This window comes from Pleurodeles waltl, chromosome 11, assembly GCF_031143425.1.
Source record: "Pleurodeles waltl isolate 20211129_DDA chromosome 11, aPleWal1.hap1.20221129, whole genome shotgun sequence".
Classification (NCBI taxonomy): domain Eukaryota; kingdom Metazoa; phylum Chordata; class Amphibia; order Caudata; family Salamandridae; genus Pleurodeles; species Pleurodeles waltl.
The window spans coordinates 570,965,063-570,987,236 of NC_090450.1; positions in this window are offsets into that span (position 1 = coordinate 570,965,063).

The following is a 22,174-nucleotide window of genomic DNA, read 5'->3' on the forward strand; positions in this document are numbered from 1 at the left end:
CCAGGTGTTATTTTGAGTTTGTTCTCTCAACTGCCTGACTTCCTCCACCACTGAATGTTGTTTTATTCCCACAGAAGTTCCATGTTTGATACTCTTCATGGTAAATAACGATGGCAAAGGAAGCCTATGATTTCGGAGCAAACAAGTTTAGGGTCAGTGATGCGTGAGCATCAGGAAAGATGCTCCTCTGAAGTTCTCCACATTGCTGGATCTTTGCCTTGAAACTCCCAGAATTCTGGTTGGACACTGGAGGTGATGTGTGGAACATGGAGATGAGCAAATCTCGATGCTCCTCATATGCAACTCGTGGCTGGTAGCATTCTTCCTCCACAACACAAGATTAAAATGGCGACATGCATCTATGTTAGGGGAGAAAGGGTGTCCTAATAGGGGTGAACACCACAAAGGAGTTACTGGTAACACTTCTTGCGTACTGCCCTTTGGTAAATAGTAGGAGAGAGGGATGGTAGTGCAGACTGTGTTGGACAGAGGTAAGGAAACTTTTAGGTGATGCTCGCTTTGTCTTTCCCTGATTCAAACTGAAGGAGTAATGATGAAAGCCAGGTGCAGGAACCACAAACCTCGTGTCTCTGTTGTGCATTTTCCGGTTGGAGACTACTCTGCTGTGAGAAGCATCACTCTACTCAAAGGCTATGTCCGGAGAGCAGCCAGAAAAGCTACTTGAAAGGAGAACCACCCCGAACTGGTTCTACAGGTTCAGGTAGTGGAATTACGTTTCCTGTCTGATTTTGGCCTATAAAAGTGGAACCTGACTATCCCACTTGTGGTCACAGTCCCAAATACTCTTATGTCAAAGGAAGGGAGTACGCCACAGAGTACTCTGAGGACTGATGTGCAACCAGAGCTAATGTTTGTGTGATAGATTCCCAGAGGTGAGGGGACATCACTTGAGTCTGGATCTCTTGCTGGTAGAGCTGTGTACCTGTCTTAAAGTACCTAAAAGCCTGCCTGTTAAGAGGGAGAAAGAGCCTTTCAACCCTGAAGGAGGAGTGTCAGCCCAGGAGGTGCAAGGAGCAGCGTGTCCGAGGCATTCGTTGGGCACCCAGAAGAGAGAGACTGAGGACAACTATCTCAGCACCAGGTTTCATTGGGCTTGAGAGGCTGCAACTTCCGGCTCGTACTTTGCTACATTTGCTGATGTCCTGATGAGCCAGAGGAGGCTGTACCTAAGGCCGTTGCTGAGGACCCCAAATGCTGCAACAGTCACAGGAAGTCCGATCGGGGCCTTGATTCAAGACATCCGGCCCACCAGACAAAGCAGAACTCATGCACAACACTGCTCATGCTCAACCTCAGGGGCGATTGTGAAGAGCACTGTAGAATAGGGCGGCTGCGTCTGTCCTGGGGGCAGAGGGGGGATTGATCCATTCAATATGGTAAGACTAAGAATGAAAAACGGAGACCACTGATTTCAGGAATTATATAGCTACATTTGAACCATAATCAGGTTCACTGAAGGTGCATATGTGAGCAAGACATTCATGGTGATCTCGGACAACTGCTTTGTGGTGCACACTCCAGGTGTTCAATTTGGAGAACAGCATAAATATTGTCCATTTTCAGAAAAATAGACCACAGAAGTAATTCGCAAAGCTCTTGTTTTCATAGTTGATGAAAGAAAAGATACAGAAGATCGCTCCCCACCCCCATTTTCCTCTAGTTGAAAGCGGACCCGAGTGCTCCCCAAACCACAAGTCTGGCCTCTGATTCGAAGACAAAGTCCAGAGGTAATACAAATATTCAGCAAAACCTATAAACCCGTATGAGGTGCAATCCTTCTGATATTCCGTCCCTGACTGCTCCTCTAATCCAGTTACTAGCCCGTCATACCTTTCGGTGGCTGCAGCGCCACAGTAAAAGGGGTGTTGAAGATCACTGGACGTCAAAAGAGGGACGGGTGTGGAAAATGACAATGTATCTGAAAACTCATCATAATTCAGATACTTATATATTTCAATTTCTGTATAGGGGCAAAGAACTATTGAAATACTTACATTTACTAAACTCCTCTAAAGAGCTTTTGAGGATATTTTTCAGTGGACTACAGAATCAAGCTCCTAAAGAAATAAGACAATTCCAGGCAACTGTAAACTTGAGGGGTCTCAAGCCATACAAATACCTATGGTTTACATTGAGTTGCGCTGTCATTTGAACACTTGTTTATTTCAGCACTGCTTCTGCTCCAAAGATTTTGTGAAGTGATACATTCCTGAAGAGAGAGTCCAAACAGCAGAGATCCCAATAGTCTTGGAAGTCCAGTTGGATGAGTCAGTTTCAAAGACACAAAACAACCCACCCAGAGTTGATGTGCCAACCCCTTTTTGAAATGGAGATAAAGAACAAAGGAATTGAAATCACTGAAATGGCAGATGGGACTTGGTTTGGCTTTATGGCAAACTTAAAACACAGTGCTGACTATACTGACCTGTTGAAGGACCGTCTGCTTTAGGGTTCCTTTGTTTGACACCCATGTGATCAGAATAGCTTGCTCATTCTTTGGAACATATGTGTCCTCAATATTTCTGTGGCGAGGGAAAAACTAGGGGCCAAATTTACAACAATATGGGGCAGCGCAGCAAGTTGTGGTATAAATAAGACGTTCTCCGGTGCTCATCTAGTATCCTTTAATTGACCTGCTAAGAGAGACCCTTGCCAGCCTAACTCCATCTGGCACCAGGGATTCAATTCACAACACACTTTTCTGAGCAAAGAACACAAGCACTCAATGTGAAGGTTCCAAGTATGACCCAAATCCTCTTGCTGTGCTGCGCAGGGCAAAAGGAAAGGAAAGGGAAGGAATGTCCCCTATCTATGAGATACAGTACATTCCTGTCCCAACTGTGCTGGTGCCGTTTTGGCTGTGTAACGCCAACACAAGCACCCTTGTACCATGGTGCAAAGGAGTCTGCATTGTCGGCAGGATTGTTTTTGTGCAGTAAGTGGCACCTTCATGCATAAAAACAATCCCTGGGTCAATAAAAGTGATGCGATGGCAGCACAAGCCTCTCGTAAATATGCCACTAAATGTAAAAACATTAAGCCAAACAAGAAAGCTATTGTACCCCTACTATTGGAAGGGAAGAGGAAACCAGCACCTACCATGTTGAGTTACAAATCCGCTTTGGTGCACTCCTATTCCATGCTCTGCCTCCACAAATTGTTTGAGAATAGTGTGTACTGAGGAAATCCTCTTTGCTTGAATTGAAGTACCATCTTTTATTTTTTGGAACCTTGTGTCATTTTGCAAATGGTCAATGGAGCTATCTTGGCTTCTAGCAGCCCTGGGGAAAATTGGGCCCGGAAGCATACACAAGAGTACTGCTAGAGGAAATATGCTAGTGACTAGCATCATTGAAAGGAGCAGGGACATGGCAACTTCCAGTAAAGAGAGTCAGTTGATCTGTTTAATAACAAAGATAAAAAGGAGGAGGCTTCAGAAGAGGACTTGAGGCAAGGGGTAGATCAGTTAGCCACTGGTACCTCGTCCAACTACACTGCCAATGGCACCACCACATATGAAGGGGCAGCCCAAGAACTATGTGTAAGGTACAAAAATTCGAGACTTTGAAGATGAGATTGTCACCATAAGAAATGTAGCAAACCCTTAAAATATAACACTCAGCTCTACCTTTTTCCCTCAATAATGAACCAAACCATTTTGCCTGAAATGTGTACTCTAGTCATATCCTTCAATGCAAATTTCTACATGAAGGCAACTACCCAAGCTGTGCTAACCACAGACCTTACCTGTAGAACGTATGGAAAAGATACGCTATAATCACCTTGCCTACTGTTTAAGACTGTTTTAATCTGACACTAGTTAGTATTCTATGCAAACCGTATTACATTGTTAGTTGATCGGGACTTGCATGGAATCCTAGGAGTCTTTGCGCTGCTCCTGCTCAATAACAACCCCTTTACATAATTTATAAGGAGTTCTACGCTACTCAATGCAATGCTGTTTCAGCTTGGTGCCTGCATCATCTTTTGGTGGCAAAAAACTTCGACCAGAGAAGTTGGCCGATGTTGCCATGTGCGCAGATCTGCGTCAGGCAGCGCCCATATGTGGCGCCCCAGCCGCTGTGCTAATGTTTACAGAAGCTAGGCTACAGTCTCCTATGGGAGCAGAGTGGTGCAAGGCGCACGATGTATTGATAAGTCACACTGAGCAGTGGCATGTCTGTACAAATGTCCGATAGTGAGGGGTGCGTGGTTGTTTCACAAGGTAGGCGTACAAAAACACTCATCAATAAGACTCTCACTGTAAAAACGCACAGGGCTAAGGGTAGTGGACAAAGTCATGTAATGTAGCAGGGAAGCGATACAGTACAGCTGTTACGGAAACGTCCCCAGAATAGGGTTTTCAATCAGCTTTGGTAACCGGATGCAAGAGTGGTAGACTGTGCAATTCCACCCGTACTGCCTGGGCAATCACAGTCCATTGTGCCACAGCGTGCACCAGTGATGCTTGAAACCGGTTTAAGCGCCGGGGACCTGCGCAGCCATCTTCTGGTCATTAGAACACAGGGTTAGAAAAATCAGGATACAACTTAATGTCAAGTAAAACCTAGGAGAATTTGTGTGCAGAAATACCACAATATTCTGAGTTTTGTTTTTTGGAACGGGGGTAACCATGTTAGCCTTTATTACAAGATGTACAATTCGAAATCGGTTTGTAATATCAAACGTGGTAAATATCGTAACACAGCTGTATTTACTGGATGAATTATTACCCCCTCATAGACCAGGGGTGTCATAATTAACTGCAGTGCCTTTCATTTTTGCTCTTATCTTATCAAAAACTTAGTTTGCAAATCGAGCAGATGTTTTTATTTACGGGTCCTATAAAAGCATGATCTACTGCAGCTTTTTCTTTTCACATTCTCCTGTACCCCAGCAACGCTAGGGTGAAGCTGCAGATTCCTTCACTTTGGAGACAATAAAAGAAAAAGTAAAAACTATTTTAACCCCTTCACTGCCAGGCCTTTTTCGGGGGGTTATTTGGGGCAGTTTGCACTTAGGCCCTCATAACTTTTTATCCACATAAGCTACCCACGACAAATTTGCGTCCTTTTTTCCAACATCCTAGGGATTCTAGAGGTACCCAGAGTTTGTGGGTTCCCCAGAAGGAGACCAAGAAATTAGCCAAAATACAGCAAAACTTTTTTTTTTTTTTTCAACAAAATAGGGAAAAGGGCTGCAGGAGAAGATTGATGTTTTTTTTTCTCCTGAAAATGACATCAACAAAGGGTTTGCGGTGCTAAAATCACCAGCTTTCAGAAACAGGCAGATTTGAATCAGAAAACCCAATTTTTCAACACAATTGTGGCATTTTACTGGAACATACTCCATTTTTGCTATTTTTGTGCTTTCAGCCTCCTTCCACTTAATGACAGAAATTGGTGAGAAACCAATGCTGGATTCCAGAAAGCTAAACATTTCTGAAAAGAAGACAAAACTCCGAATTCAGTAAGGGGTCATTTATGCAGATCCTTCAAACTTTTCTTACAGAAAATAACAGCTGAAATAAAAAAATATTGAAATTGAGGTGAAAAAAACAGCCATTTTTCTAAATGTTTTATTCTAACTTTTTCCTGCGATGTCAGATTTTTCCAAAACAATATACCGTTACATCTGCTGGGCTCTTCTGGTTGCGGGGATAAATAGGGCTTGTAGGTTCATCAAGAACCATGGGTACCCAGAGCCAATAAATGAGCTGCACCTTGCAATGAATTTTCATTCTATACCGGGTATACAGCAATTCATTTGGTGAAATATAAAGACTGAATAATAGGTATCAAGGAAACCTTTGTATTTCCAAAATGGGCACAAGATAAGGTGTTGAGAAGCAGTGGTTATTTGCACATCTCTGAATTCCGGGGTGCCCATACTAGCATGTGAATTATAGGGCATTTCTCAAATAGACTTCTTTTTTACACACTTACATTTGGAAGGAAAAAGTGTAGAGAAAGACCAGGGGCAATACAAATTGTTCTGCTATTCTGTGTTCCCCCAAGTCTCCAATAAAAATGGTACCTCACTTGAGTGGGTAGGCCTAATGCTCACAACAACATGGACACATCACATTTTTACATTGAAATCTGACGTGTTTTTTGTAAAGTGTCTTGCTGTAGATTTTGGCCTCTAGCTCAGCTGGTACCTAGGGAAACCTACCAAACCTGTGCATTGTTGAAAACTAGACACCTAGGGGAATCCGAGATGGGGTGACTTGTGGGGCTCTCACCAGGTGCTGTTACCCAGAATCCTTTGCAAACCTCAACATTTGGCCAAAAAACACTTTTTCCTCACATTTTGGTGACAGAAAGTTCTGGAATCTGAGAGGAGCCATAAATTTCCTTCCACTTAGCGTTCCCCCAAGTCTCCCGATAAAAATGGTACCTCACTTGTGTGGGTAGGCCTAGTGCCCACGAAAGGAAATGCCCCAAAAAACTATCTGTACACATCAAAACTATCAAATACAAAACTACCTGTTTTTGTGGTGGGGGGTAGCATCTGTGTTTTTGGTCCTGGGCTCAGCAGCCATCTAGGTAAACCTACCAAACCCAGAAATTTCTGTAAACTATACACCCGAGGGAGTCCAGCGTGGTGTGACTTGCGTGGATCTCCCAATGTTTTCTTACTCAGAATCCTCAGCAAACCTCAAATTTAGCTGAAAAAAAATCATGTTTTCCCCACATTTCTGTGTGGGATCACCACACCGGGACACATTTCTTACCACCCAATGTTCCCCTCAGTCTCATGGTAAAAATGATACCTCACTTGTATACCAAGTACCTGCAACAGGGAAGAGCCTAAAACATGTCGAAATTGATGGGGAACCAAAGCAGGTCCAAAAGGGCCGTTTGGAAAAAAACATTTTTAGGCTGACAAGTGCAACAGAATTGTTATTGGTATAGATGAGACAATGCTGGGTGGTAGGAATTTTGTGGATTCCTGCAGATTCGGGAACGTTCCATCACAAAAATGTGGGAAAATGTGTGATTTCCGGCTAAGTTGGAGATTTGCAGGGCATTGTGGGTAAGAAAATGGTGCCAGGTGCATGTGAAGCACACCACCCTGTAATCGCCCAGATGTTTAGTTTTCAGATGTGTCTAGATCTTGTGGATTTTTCTACATGGCAGCGTCCCAAAGTCCAAAAAGTGCAGCCCTCACCGTTCCAAGTGAGACGATTTTGAAAGTTAGCCAAGCTCTCATGGCCCAAATGTAAAACCAAAACCCAAAATAATCAAATGTCCTCTTGCTTACCATGGGATAAAATGTTTTACTGTGTGGAGGGAGAGCTGAAAGACTGTTACCCCCTTCAGTTGGTGTGGGGGCATAACCAGGCGCAGACTGGTTGGTAGCCACCACCCCACAATTTTTTTTTTTAATTCCTGGCATCTAGAAGACTTTCTGCACCACCCACCCCCCCCCCACCAGGTCGTGGATCGGAGGTAATTGCCCCATCTGCCCACTGGTGGACAGAACAACTTTGGTCCCATTTATTTGGGGTGGGGTTATACCCCCACCCTCTTACTTTGGGGAAATAAATAAATCTTCCCTGATCTCTGGTGGGCTTTCACAGTAATGTGCCACCATGGGGAGCGACCCTTGCCCAAGGGGCTGCCCCACCAAACAAGACACACACATCCACACGCACCAATCCCTGGTGCCTAAGTGGTTTCTGCCCCCCTCCCCCCGGGGGGGGGGGCAGATTGGCCTAATAGAAAAAGCCCGGTCTGTCCCCAAGGGGAGCAGAAATGGCCTAAAATAAATTTGTCCCCCCAGGGGAGCGAACCTTACATGAAATTGGCAAAAAAAAAAAATCCCTGGTGCCTAGCGGTTTCTGCCCCCAAGGGGGGCAGATCGGCCTAATAAAAATAGGCCGCTCTGCCCCCAATATAGTCAGAAATGGCCTAAAAATATTTTGCCCCTCTCTTATGCGTAAGGGGTCGCTCCCCACATATAAAAAATAAAAAAAATAAAAAAACATTTTTTTTTATCCCTGGTGTCTAGGGGGCAGAAATGGCCTAAAAATGTTTTCCCCCCTGGGGAGCGGCCCTTGCCCAAGGGGCCACTCCCCTTATGTGTAAGTGTAAAAAAAAATCCCTGGTATCTAGTGGTTTCTCTCCTCCCCGGGGGCAGATCGGCCTAATTATATTAGGCCGATTTTCCCCCAGGGGGAGCAGAAATGGGCTAAAAATAATGTGCTCCCCCCCCCCCCGGGGAGCGACCCTTGCCTAAGGGGTCACTCCCCACATATATAAAATAAAATATGTATTCCCTGGTGTCTTGGGGGTTTCTGCTGCTCGATCGCATCGCAATCGGGCAGCAGAAATGCTGAGCGAGACATGAAAGGATAGGAAAGGCCTTTCCTTTCCTTTCATGCCTCTCCCGCCCCACCTCCCGATCGGAAGAGAAATGATTTTGCATTTCTCTTCCAGGATCAGCGCGATCGGGGGTGACCTGATGAGGTGAGCGCGCAATTTGTGTGCTGATGTCATCAGACGTTGGTGGGGGAGGTTGGGGGTGGAAGGGGAAGCGATTCCCCTTCCATCCCTGCCATAGGCTCATGGGGAGAGCACTAGCGTTCCCCGTGGGCCGGGTGCAGGATGAGCTGGCCTCGTCCCGGCACACGGGAACCATGTGCGAAGACGAGACCAGCTCGTCCCAGGCACCCTAGGGGTTAAAAACTGTCAGCAGCTGACGTTTGACTGTCTAGATTTGTAAAATAGTGCATGTTGCATTTGGCAGACTGGGTGCAGACTGACTGAAGGACCCTGTGCCTGACTGGAGCTTGCAAATTGTCCTTGAACGGGGCCCAGGCGGGATCGGATGGCGACTGTGCAATACCAGCGGAGACACTGCGCAGGGTTACCTAGGACTGAAGGCTGAAGGCTGTTGCCCAACCCTGTGTTTGATGCTCCCTGACACCTCTGCTGTTTGCCCTGGCAATGGAACCGGTAGCAGACGTGCTGTGATGAATGCTAGGACCTTGGAGGATCATGGTGGGGGAGACCACCCATGTGGTTTTCGTGTATACTAATGCCATCCTAGTCTATCTGAGGCAACCTGAGTACTCTGTACCCATCCTTCTGAATGGGATGGTCGAGTTCGGAGAGGTGTCTTAACTCTGCCAGTTGAACCACATCTAACTTGTTCCAGCTGGGGACATTGGTCAGGATCCTGGCTGAAGAACTGTTGGAGGTACGGCTCCCTGGGAAAACTGAAAATATATGATACTTGGGGATCAAAGTTGCCCACGCAGAGCAGACATTCTTGGACCTTAACGTCGGCAGATTGGTAGAGGGGTTGCGGGCTTCGGTCCAGTTCTGGAGGGACCTCCCCTGTCCTAGATGGGATAGAATTGCTCTAGTAAAGATGATCATGCTCCCCGAGTGCCTGTCCACTTAGAAGGCACCCCTTTTTTTTTTTTTTTTTTTAGATTTCTTGGCGTTATTGCACTGAAATAGACAGCCTTATGATAGATCTGCTATGGGCCAATTGGCAGAAGCCAGCTGGACTAGCCAAGCTTAAGAGGACCTGGGGAAAAGGAGGACTTGAAGTCCCAAAAGTGGAGCTATACTACATGGTGGCACATCTCCAGCATGGCGAGATGTTGTTGCTCGTCTTGCTGATGGGGGACGCAAGGTTGCCTCTGGGCACACCATATGTAATAAGTCTGGTGTGTAAGGAGATGGGGATTATGAGACTGATACACCGAGCCCCGTATGCCCAGAATATACCACTAAGGTCCCTGCAGCCATTCCTCAAGATAGCTGGGGCTATGTCAGTCCAAAAATGGAAAGCTGGGGGTTTTGGATGCTCTGGGCATCTGTACCCTGGCTGCAGGTTTGTTTCAAGAGAGGTGGTCATTGACTCTTTTACACTGGGGCCCGGTCAGTACATTCATTATGCGAAAATATCTACCACAGCAGGTGAGCTCTGACTATGGTCCCTGGAGGCGCCCCCATGATATAGGGACAGGCTCAGGGATTTGTCTGAGTGGGCAGTGGCAGAGGAGGTACGCATGAAGCATGTCAGAAAGAACCAAACAGTTGAGGATAATTTGAGGGCGTGTGCTGTCATGCTGGCTGACCTGAGGGAACCTCCAGCCGACAGGCCTCTGTACAGAGCACAGTAAAGATGTACGAGGGATTGCTGATCTGCAGGGGAGGCGGAAGATTCAGATGGCTGGCAGCCGGATTGAGACTTGTCATTTTGCACCAGGAGGGGGGAATGGTGTGGGGCCTTGAGGTGGAACTTGCCCAATCAAGAGACACCAACAGAGCAATATATGGATGAGGGATTGAGACCCGAGGATGGACAGGGTGAATACAATGTTTGATTGTTAACTGTGATCACTTTTTTAAGAGCAGAGGAAGGGAGAGGAGGGATGTTGGGGATCTGTTTTTTGATTAAATTGTAGGACAATCCATGACTGTGAGCAAATGCTATACTGTTTAAATGTCTATGAGATATGTCCTATTGAACCTCAATGAAAACTATATAAAAATACAAATTGCAAGAGACAAAAGTGATTGTCAATCATATACCCCTTGACCTTTCTCACCATTGTGTATACCATGTACCCAGAGTGGGTGGTCCTATGATGTATTGGAAGGATATTATACAATTGAAAACCATTATGAAGTGAACTATACATGATGCACTTGCCTTTTAGTAATCTCATGTGAAGGTGAAATTTATCAAACATATGTGCTCTCATCCACTTCCAGGAACAATATTTACTAAATAGCATGTGCAGCCAACTCAGGTCAGCACATCCATGCCACTTGTACCCACTCATATGTGTACTTCATCTGGGATGTTAAATGTGACCACCTTGCGCTATAAGGTAACCATGTTCTTCTGCTGCCCTGTATGTGAACACCCAGTGATGCTATCGGAAATTCCAGTTAACATGACCAGCTCCCTCAAGTCATTAAGGACACTGTTTCTGACCCTGACCTTTGCTGTGATAATTTAGTGCATTCACTTTGCTGTCATCTTGTTTTGCTTCCAATTAACTAATTAGTCTTACACAGCTGAAATCAACGATTTGTAGCTGAAAAGTTCAGGACTGGAGATAGTATCCATAAAGACCCGGTTACCCCAATCACAGTTCAGCACGGGTACCTTGAAGATCCAGCTGAGTCAAAGAGCTGAAGTGGAAGCTTAATAACTGACTCTTGGCATGTGCATGCTACACCCCTGTGTGGGTGGTTTTGAGGAGACAAGCAGATGTGGGCAGGAGAAGCAGTGACCTTTCCTGGTGGGAAAAGTGCCACTGGTGAGAATATTGGTCAGAAGGCTTTACAAGCCTGTGTGGAGTAGCCCCACTTCCTTTGCAAGACTGACAGAGAAGTTGATTACCCATGGAAGGACAGGGCTAAGGTCCTACTAGATGGGCTTATAACTCCAATGGAGACACAGCTGCTTTGTGGTTAGGCGTGGAAGACCAGTGCAGGAAACAGCCCTTTTTGGATGGTCACCATTTTGCTCTAAATGTTGTTGGTTATGACTTTGAAAGTGCACTGGAGCCTGCTAACCAGGCCCCAGTCTCCGTGCTTTCTCCTTAAATTGGTAACTGTGAATTGGTATCCCCTAAAATTGGTAACTGTGAATTGGTATCCCCAATAAGCCCCTAGTCTACGGTACCAGTGGAACGCAGGAGATATATGTTAAAAGGGTCAACAGGGCTGAAGCACTAATTATGTCACCCTGAGTGACCCGAGTAAACTACTGACAGCAGGCCTTCCATTGCAGACTGCAGAACCAGTGCATACTGCTCAAACTCGACTTTGACCACACCATGTGTAGCACAGCCCCAGCACTGTCTTTAATGTATATCAGTCACCCCTAAGGTAGGCCTTCTAATCCCAGAAGGCAGGGTGCATTATATTAATGGTGTGGACATATAACTGCAAGCTTATATGTCCCTACAGTGTCCTTTTCCATTAAAAGCTACAATGAGTGAACGACAGTCCATAGGATAACATGGGCTGGCACTCTGGAAAATCCAAAGTCGCCATCTCCATTATGGTACCGCCAAAGTGAGTCATGCTTGGTATGAAACAGTGTGCCTTTTTATCCCTGACACAAATCTCGTGTCGAGGGTGACGTGGCATGTGTCCAGAAAGAAACCTTAGAGGTTGCCCGTTGAGTTACCTCTGTTTTCCTGTGCTCAGGCTGCCAGCCCGCAGCACCTGACACCAAAACAGGATTCTGACCCCCTGGGCAGAGGTGCAAACACTCTCGGGACAGTGGCCTGGATGGGAAGGAGGTCACACCTCCCATCCTTCCTCGAAGGCTAGTGAAGTGGCACATCAAGGCAGTGAGCTTCAAAGGGGACACAGCATCTAATATGCAAGTAGGCTGTCTCCCAGTGGATGAGAATACCGCCCCCTTCCTCCAGGCACATTTGCACATGGGCTGGCAGCAAAAATAGTCAGGAAACATACATCCCCAGAAGGCTAGCCACATCTCTAGGGTAGGCAGCCTGGTCTGTACAGCCGAGGGAGACTTCTGCGATCTTGGAAAGAGGCAGAATAGAGGGTTATTGATAGAAAAGGTGCCACAACTGACCACGTGATCACCTTAGTGGCAGACTAGCTGCTGGTGCCAGTAGCTCCCTGGCTACTTGCTTCCATACCCCTAACACCTCTAAATTTAGGATTTAAGGGAATCCCCTGGCACCAGAACCTTAGATCTGCAAGAACATGCAACAAGAGGACAAGGGAAGACCTGCATCGATGACAACAGGAACCTACACCAACAAAAGGCGTGATACCTTGAACCTGTGGCAGCCTACTTGAATGACTTGTATGCTGCTAGTCCAGGCCCAAAGACTGCTTCCCTCAGCAAGAGGGATTCCTTTATGAGTCAAAGGCAAGACCAGACTAAAGCAGCAGGTAAAAAGTACTCCCCAGATCCAAAGAAGCGCTGGCCATTAGGCCCTCTGAGGGATTGCCCAAAGACAAGTGGTCCAGTGCACTGTGGGGAGTGTAGTCCACCTGCTTGCAAAGTTACAGCCAGCTACTCTTTTCCACTGGATCTCCGGAAGGGGACGTAGCTTCTCTTCCACCTTACCACTGCCAAGGCTTGTTGGTGGGCAGCCCTTCATCACCACCTTTACTCGGCGCTGCAACCTGAGAGTGCACTGCAACACCTTCAGCCGACATCACCTGTGGCTCCATTACGTTTGCATCCGTTTACTCGCCCACACCATCCCAGTGGTAAAACCAGCAATCGCAGCTCCAGTTCATCACCAAGGATAGCCAAGCACACCTCTGCACCTGAGACGCCAAGACTAGGTGGTGTTGTCCTGCCTGGTGAATCCGCGTCCAGGGTCCTACACAAGCTTAACTTCCAGTGATCACCCACAAACTTGACCTGCAAGTGACAGTGTCACAAGTACCATTTCTCAGCTCCTGCAGCTCTCATGCTCAGCACCAAGGACAGCCAGGACACCTGTGCGCCCAGCCCCCACGAGCCCGGTAAAATTAGTCTGACTGTCGCAGCTTGGTCTTGGGACCCGCAGAACTTTGACAACCATTGGGTTCCCCTGAACTGACCCCACAAGGGAACTCCCCCTGCAATTGACCAAGTGTCACTTGTGACTTTTCCCATTGAATGCAATGGTGAGATTTGACAGCTCGTAAATGCACTGATTTTATTTTTGCTTTAAAATCCAGAACTCCGGTTATATGCAACTGATTTGTTTTGTTTTTAGGGTCTAAAATTATATAAAAATCTGCTCTATTTTTATAAATTGGTGTCGGATTTTTTTCGAGTCATGCCACTTACTTATGTCTATGTTGGTACTCTGAAATGCTTAACTGGGGTACCATGTGCAGGATTCTGTAAATTGGGCATTAATAAAAGCCCTTAAACCATTTACACAGCGCCTGGTGAGATATGGCAAAAGAGATTTTAATGGGAGGCTCCAATCGTGCTAACTTACCTCCTCACTACTATTCCATGATTCTGATTCCCACTGAGGTCCTCCATAGGGGGGTTCTCCTTCAACCAAAATCCTGGTGCAAATGGCTGCGTCTGTGCTCAGAAACCATGACTATGAGGGAACTAATTTCCCCTGGGAAATTTTGTCCACCCTTCACTCACAAGATTTGTTATATGACACCTCCGATCATTCCATAGACTCTGAGAAGTCTTAAAATGATTCCCAACCTCCACAGAAAAAGAAACGCAAAACACATCACTTAATAATTTGCTATTCGGACCAGAAAATATTAGCCATCCACTATCTACTGAGTGTGTTCCTAGAATGGAGGTGTGTCACTTTTTTTCAGAAGAAACTGTGCAAAAGCTTTGAGCATGATGTACGTAACACCTTACGACTGGAATGTCCTTGACCATCACTCCTAGGCAAAGTGTAGGACACAACAGAGGAAGACCCCAATATGGCAACTTTTTTTTTTTTTTTTTAAAAAGGAAAGAACTTTGCAAAAGATCCAAAGAAAGTTCTTGATCGTGCCTGGCGTGGGGGTCGGGACAAACTCTTAGATCTGTCTGGTCACCTGACCAAAATCCTTGAGCTGGCAGTTCAAGCGAAGGATAATCATACCCAACTGGCTCACGAGGAAATCTTGGAATGGGCTCAGAGAGCTATATGTAAGCTCGGAAACGTCAACTGTGTGATATCAGTGGAACAGTGTAAATCATGCCTCATGAGAATTGACTCCAAACTAACTGAATGGGCATCCAAGAAGGCAGGATCATTAGCTAGTGGTCTATTATTTGGTGACAAGTTTGTCAAAGATCTTGGCAAATACATGGCCAATGTTTCAGCCCGAGATAAGGCCCTAACGTCAATCAAGAAGGTTTTCAACACTACCCTTTTTACCAGGGCCTGGCGGTATAGAGGTCGAGCGCCAGGCTGTTTCCATCAGACCACCAGAAGATTCACTTCCAGAGCCAGAGGAGGCTCCTCAAGCTTGAACTTCAAACCCACAAGATACAGAGGAAGTGGGGGTAGAGCTCACAGAGGCGGATATCACGGCGGACCCAACGCAGCGGGTTCCACTTTTACAGGTAAAACTTATTCCCACATCAGATGTAATTCTGTAGGAGAGGTTTCAGCATTTTGTGGACAAGTTGGCTGCCATTACACAAGACCCTTGGGTATTGAAGACGACACAAGGTTTTTACTCCCTGCCCCCCCTGCCCCCCCCCCTGCTGATAGAAGCAATTCCTTCAACTCCTCCTTTTTTCCCCTAGAAGAGAGCAAGTTCATGCCCAAACAGGTCAATGTTCTGATTTTAAAAAAGGGGCCATAGTAGAGACTACTCCCCATCTCCAAGGTTTCATCAGCCCAATGTTCTTGATGCAGACGAAAGGTGGGGGCTCTCGCCTTGTATTAAACCTGAAACATTTCAATGCTTGGCTAATATACCGCCATTTCAAAATGGAGGGTATCCATTTGCTCAGAGATCTTTTGCATGGAGGGAGACTGGATAGTGCGCCTCGACCTCACTCACGCCTATTTGTTAGTTCCAATTTTCGCTCTCCATCGAAGGTTTCTCCAGTTTCGATGGGGTCAGACATGCTATGAATTCACAGTCCTTCCCTTTGGTCTTTCCTCAGCTCCTTGGTGTTCCACCAAGTTGCTTCATCCAGTCGTTTAGTATCTCAGAGAACGAAGGAGTAAGATTGATTACCTGGATGGTATTCTGATATTAGGGCAGAACACAGACATGGTCATTCTTCATCTTTCTTGGGTAATTCAGCTGCCTCAGGATCTAGGTTTTGTTATCAAACACAAAAAGTCAAGTATGTGCCCTCCCCCCAAAAACATCGAGTTCTTAGGTTTTCAGATTGACTTGATCAATGCTCAGCTGAAATTGCCTCTTTCCAAACAGAACTCCATCAAGAAAGCGTTAAGGAGAGCCCTTGTGTCTCCGACTAGATCAGGGAAGATTTTGACTCGCCTAGTAGGGCTCCTAGCATCGTCTATCCCAGCCATTTTTTCGGGACCCCTCCACTATCGAGCTCTTCAGTGCCTAAAGATTTTAAATCTTTGGAGGGGGGTTGGCATACTAGAAAATGCTTTCAGAGGACGCCAGGACTGAACTTTTCTGGTGGTTGGATCCCATGGATGCATGGAACAACAAAGCGATATTTACACCACACTCAGAAGTGATCATAGAATCAGATGCCAGTTATTGGGGCGCGGAGGCGCATTGCGGCCCTGTGGAGACTGGAGGCAGATGGTCACCGAAGGAACTCTGGTATCATATCAATTGTCTAGAGTTGCTGGGGGGGGGTCTCTATCCCCTCTCACAGCAAAATGTTGTATCCTCCTGAGAATGGACACTATCTCAGCAGTCTGCTACATAAATTGCATAGGGGGTACTAAGTACAGGCTTCTAGCCAAGATTGCCAAGAACTTTTGGCACTATTGCCTGGAACGTCAGATTTCGATAATGGTGGAATACATTCCTGGCAAGTCCAATGTGAGGGCTGACTTGAACTTGTGATTCCAGCAATTGGAAACTGCACCCCACTTTTTGTCTTGAGACTGAACTCTCAACTCCTGGTTTTCTTGAGTTGGAGGCCGGACCCTTTGGTTGCAAATTCAGATGCATTTCTACAATCATGGTCGTCGGGGTTCCTTTATGCGTTTCCCCCATTTTGCGTGATCCAAAGAGTCTTAGTACAGATCAGACAACAGAGACCAGAAGTTTTGTTGGTGACACCATGTTGGAAGTCAACACCTTGGTTTCCGAAGGCAATGACATTGCTGTGCGACCATCCAGGGAATATTCGATTTTTTTCTGACCTTGCTATCAGACCCGTTGGGTCTACCTCATCTGCTGCTTGTACGGGACCTCCTGTCTCTTGTGGCATGGAGATTTCTGAGCGACGTTGACAAATGCTAGGAGTTTCAGAGAATACCATGTTCTTCCTCTCACAGTTTTGAGCTCCCTCTACGGTACAAGTCAGCCTATCAACGCTGGGTTGGTTGGTGCAGTGAACGGAGTGAGGCTCCAGTGTGGGCTGGAATTCAGGTGATTGTGAACTTCCTTTTGTAAATGGCCAGACAAGGTTTAGCTTACAGGACTATGAATAATTTTAGATTGGCCATCTCGGCAGGGCATCCACATGTTGTTGGTAAGCCTGTGCGGAAACATCCTACAGTCTGTAGGCTTTTGCGGGCATTAGAATGGTACGCCCTCCTCAACCCCAATACTTGGTAATATGGGATGTCAAGGTGGCCCTAACATTTCTTAGGGATTGGCCTTCTAACGAATATCTTTATTGTAAACAATTATCAGCAAAATTGATACTACTTTTATGTTTGATATCCGGTAGACAGGTCTCGGATGTGAAAGCACTAAATATTGCAGATAGAGTATTCACACCCTCTGGAATGTCTTTCACTATTTCCAGGCGTACAAAGACTTCTTTGCGTTATGTTTCTTATCCCGCTTTTTCTCATAATCAGAAATTGCATGTGATTAAGTGCTTAAAAGCATACAAGGATTGTACTTGTGAGCACTGAACAGATGCAGCAGGCCAATTGCTTATTTCTTTACAGAAACCTTTCCACCCAGTCTCTTCTGCGACCTTGGCCTGTTGGGTTAAATGGTTGCTTGGGGAAGCTGTTATAGATGTCAGCCTCTTCAGGGCTCATTCTGTGCATGGAGCTATGGCATCCAAGACCTGTTCTGTCGGCATTTGATTGATAGATATTACGGCCGTGGCAAATTGATCTTCTGATTCTACTTTTATCATAAACCAATTGTAGATGTGGCAACAAGAGTGGTGGAGCAGCTTTAAACTAGCATAATCTGAAGCCTCCCATTCTGCTATAAAATTAAGAATTTTCTAACGATTGTGTCAAGAATTTTAGATTCTATTAAGGGCACAGAGGCAAGGATTGGCCCACCCACGCAAAGTGATATGCAATTTCATTTGGTTTGTGACTTCTGTTTTTGGTTACATCAAATACATATGATGTTATGTTGTACTTCTTGGCCCACCCTGTTGATATTAAGTTGGTGGTTTTGTTGTTATTATTACTGTTTTCTGTTATATTAGGTGCTGACAGCAAAGCTATATGAATCAGTCGGATTAAAGAGTAGTGCTAGGTTCCGGTTTCAAGCAGTTCTGCCTCCAGCACCGTGGTTTGTCTTGCAGGAGTTCTAGAATCTGGACTTTTGATGTGGTTGGATTATTGTTACTGTTGGCAAAAAAGAACAAGGACGATAGTGTCAGAGGCATATATACAGTGGAGACGCTATGTGACTGGAAAAAAAGGGGGGGTTTATGCTCTTGCGATATGTAGTTTAAAGTTTTCTCTTATGTGATTGGCTGCTGTTTTTACGTCAGTAAAGAAAGGGAAGCATAATCCTCACCTCCATGTCCTTAATATAATCTAAAATTCTTGATGCAATAGCAAGAACATTTTTAATTGTATTCGGCAAGTGGTGGGTCAAACACTTCTTGAAATGAGGCATGGACAGTCAGTGGTGCTAATAGAAAGCTGGAAGTGTCTCTCCGCCTGATGGATTTCTTCTGTGTGAGATAAAAAGTAAAAATTGCTCCACCTGACTTTTAAGTGGATGTGTTCCCTCTCGCATTGCCTTACAGATGAAAGGTTGAGAAATGTGGCTTGTATTTCCTCATTTTGGGCTTGATTTGTTGTTGAGCATTATTTTGTTTTGGCGATATTTTGTTTTTTATGCAGTACCTTTGGATACATTCCTCGTCAGTAAGGCTGTGCAGTGCTTTTTGTTATAGTATTTTAACTATGTTCATTTATATGTTTTCAGACTCAAACAAAGATTACATGTGTCAAATGTATTATGAATTACTTTCACTACTGCGCACAAGGCAGGATGTTGTCATGGCGTCTAATATGTGTGGTATTTACTCTACAATTGTGGTGAAATCTGTTGGGTGTTTTACTGCACACAAAGGGGTAGCAGGGTTGCCACCTGGGGCCGTATTACAGAAAGTGCCCTGGGGGCACAACGGGCACGTGTACCTGCTTTGTGCACCCCAGGGGCCCTTTGGTATTACAGAAGGAGGGGCTGCAGATGCTTGTGCGGCCCCTTCTGTAATATTGACAGTGCTGTTTCACATATGGCACCAGCACTATCTCTAGAGGGCGTTTCCCCATTTGTATGGGGCCGTGGCTCCCTGCAAATCAGGGTATCGCTTTGCCTCTGTGTCTACGCAGTATAATAGACACAGACGCAAAGGCAAAGAAGCTGTCAGTAAAAATGTGGTGCACTGTCAGTGCACCCCCTGGTGGCATTCCTCTGGAGGGGACAAATGTGGTCCCATGGACTCCCCAGACACTTCCTTGCAGGTGGGTGCAGTTCATCACTGCACCCACCTACAAAAGGAACTCTAATTCCTCCTCAAAGTGAAAGTAATTTACTGCCTGCTCAGTGAACCATGGAGCAGCTTTGAAGCAGCCGCTCAGTATTTCACTTGAATGTGAGCCCCCAAGGCCAGCACTAGTTTGTGGCTGCCCTGAGAACACAAACTTCTCTGTAGTAGGCCACACTTTCCATGCACATCTATTTAAAGGTGTGCCATAGCGCAAACAGGTAAAATGTTTCTTATGTGAAATAAGGACCCTGGGCGGTTTTCTACCTGGCATGACCAGTATTTTGATGTCCTGGCTGGTACAAAAATTAGGGAAATCACCTAAAGCCTGTATTTTCTCCCACTTTATCAGTACATACTTCATACAGCAAATATAAGAAGAAATCACTTTAACGCCTTTCCCGCCAAGGACATAATATTTACGTACCTAGCACAGCACTCAGGTGTCACAGACATAACCATTACGTCCTTGTACAGGTCCTCGGGTAGCTCTAGCGCTCCCCCAGAGGTCTATGCACCCAACCCAATAAAAATTCTGCACCACTTGTCAGCCTAAACACATTTTTTTTTTAAACTGCACTTTTGAACTGCTTTGGTTCCCCCCTCAGTTTCGATATGTTTTTGGCTCTTCCCTGTCACAGGCACCCATTTTGCAAAGTTTTCTGAGTCTTAAAATAGGTTTTCTGCTCGTTATCGAATCACAATCTGGAACGCACCCTTTGTTTTTTGCAAATTTATATAGTGCTTACTAATTTCGAAGATATTGTAGCACCTTACATGAGCAACACTTACATTACACGAGGGCACATTTATTTTTGTTTTTTAAACATGTGAAGATTAAGTGGTATACCCAGAATCACAGGATGTTAAGCCAATGTCAAGACTCAAACTTGGTTCCCCAGTTCCAAAGTCGGCATCTCTGGCTATTAAGCTACATCCTCTCCCAAAATGGGAGAAATCAATCAGTTAGGAACTCCCAGGATGAGCTGGTGACTTCTCCCAGGGGTAATAGGTGGTCCAGGTGGCCACTGTCTGCTCCACCTGGAGGTCTTCTCTACGGAAAACCTGTTGAAGCAGTCTGGTTCCTTTAAGGAATGTGTGCCGCTTGAAAAACACAGAATGTGAGCTGATTTAAAAAAAAAAAAAAGTTTTTCAATTTGGAGTGCAATCACAGGTCTTCAGAAATAGCAACCTTCCTAAATAAATATAAACTTATCAGCTCATTCTGCAACCTCCTGTGATTTCCTGTTTTGTGAACCAAACCTGTTAGTACATAAATTGGATTGCAAAATCTGTTCTGATTTACAAAAAGTCAGTACACATTTTGGAACCACATTTTGAAAATCAAATAATAGTACTGGCTTTAACCCCTTCGGTTCTGAGAACTGAACGGTTCCGTCCTCAGCAACGGTGCTCGTGTGCTGAGGACAGAACCATTCCGTCCTCATCACATGGCCACTAAATCCCTCTGTTGTAAACAGCAGAGGGGTTTTCCTTTTTATGTCTGAGCCTCAAGACCAGGGGAAGAGCTTCCCCTGATGCCTGAAGCATTTTTGTTGTTACTGTAATAACAATCGGTACGCATGGCGCACTGATGTAATTGCAGTGAATCTGAAAGTGAAATGAGCCGATCAACTTATTTTACTTTCACTGCTTCGGTGCTTGGGGGGCTGAGACAAAATCACACAGGAGAGGTATTATTGGAAAGGGGAGAATCTCCCTTTTCTAATGATACCTTTACTAAGTAGATCCCAGCTGGGGGATCACCCAAGGAGGGCGATCCACTCCACTAGACAGCAAGTATTTATTTTTGTGAAAGGGAGCAGCCTCTTAGGCAAGGGCCGTTCCCCATAATAGGGGCTTTATTTTGGCTGTTTTCTTCCCCCTGGGGGCAGATAGGCCTTATTGTTAGACCGATCTGCCACCCGGGGGGGGGGGGCAGAATGCCACTAGACACTGAGGATCATTTATAAATATATCTCAGGGAGCAGCCCCTTGGGCAAGAGTCATTCCCCAAAATAAGGGCATTTTGGGTCCATTTTCTAGGCCCCGGGGCAGATTGGCCCTATTTTTTAGGCTGATATGCTCCCTGAGGAGCAGAAAACCACTAGACACCAGGAATTACTATCTCTATTTTTCTATTTGGAGGTATGGGGCCTCCAGGCATGACTGTGCCTTCCCCCAAAAACTTAAACAGTCTTCTGTTCCTCTGAAGGGGCATTTAGGGGTAATTACCCTCTTCTGCCGGGCTTGCCAATGCCCTCACCTCCCCCCTCCCAAAATAAAGGAAACATTCTTTCTGCCCCATCCTCCCCCCCCCCCTCACAGGGGGCAGGTGGGGCAATTACCTCATCTGTCACCCTAATGGGGGGTGTAGAAAGCCCACAAGACACCAGGGTTTTTTTTTTTTTTTGTTTTTTTTGTAGGGCTGTGGGCTACCCAGCATGGGCATGCCCCCACCGCCTGAAAAAATGGGGAAACAGTCCTTCTGCCCACCTGCGGACTGAAGCATCTCATCCCAATGACAAGCAAAAGGATATTTTATTTTTCTGGGTGTTTTTTTAACAGATTAGGCCAGGAGAGGTTGGCTAACTCCCAGTATCTGACTTGCAATGGTGAACAGCTGCACGTTTTGGGCTTGGGTAGGCTGCCACCTGGAAAAACCTACCAGAGCCAAACAGTTACGAAAACTAGACATCTGGGGGAGTCCAGGGTGGTGTGCTTTGCATCCTTCCCACACCATGGAAATATTTGATGTATCCATGTTGAGTTTTGTGTTGTTTCCTGT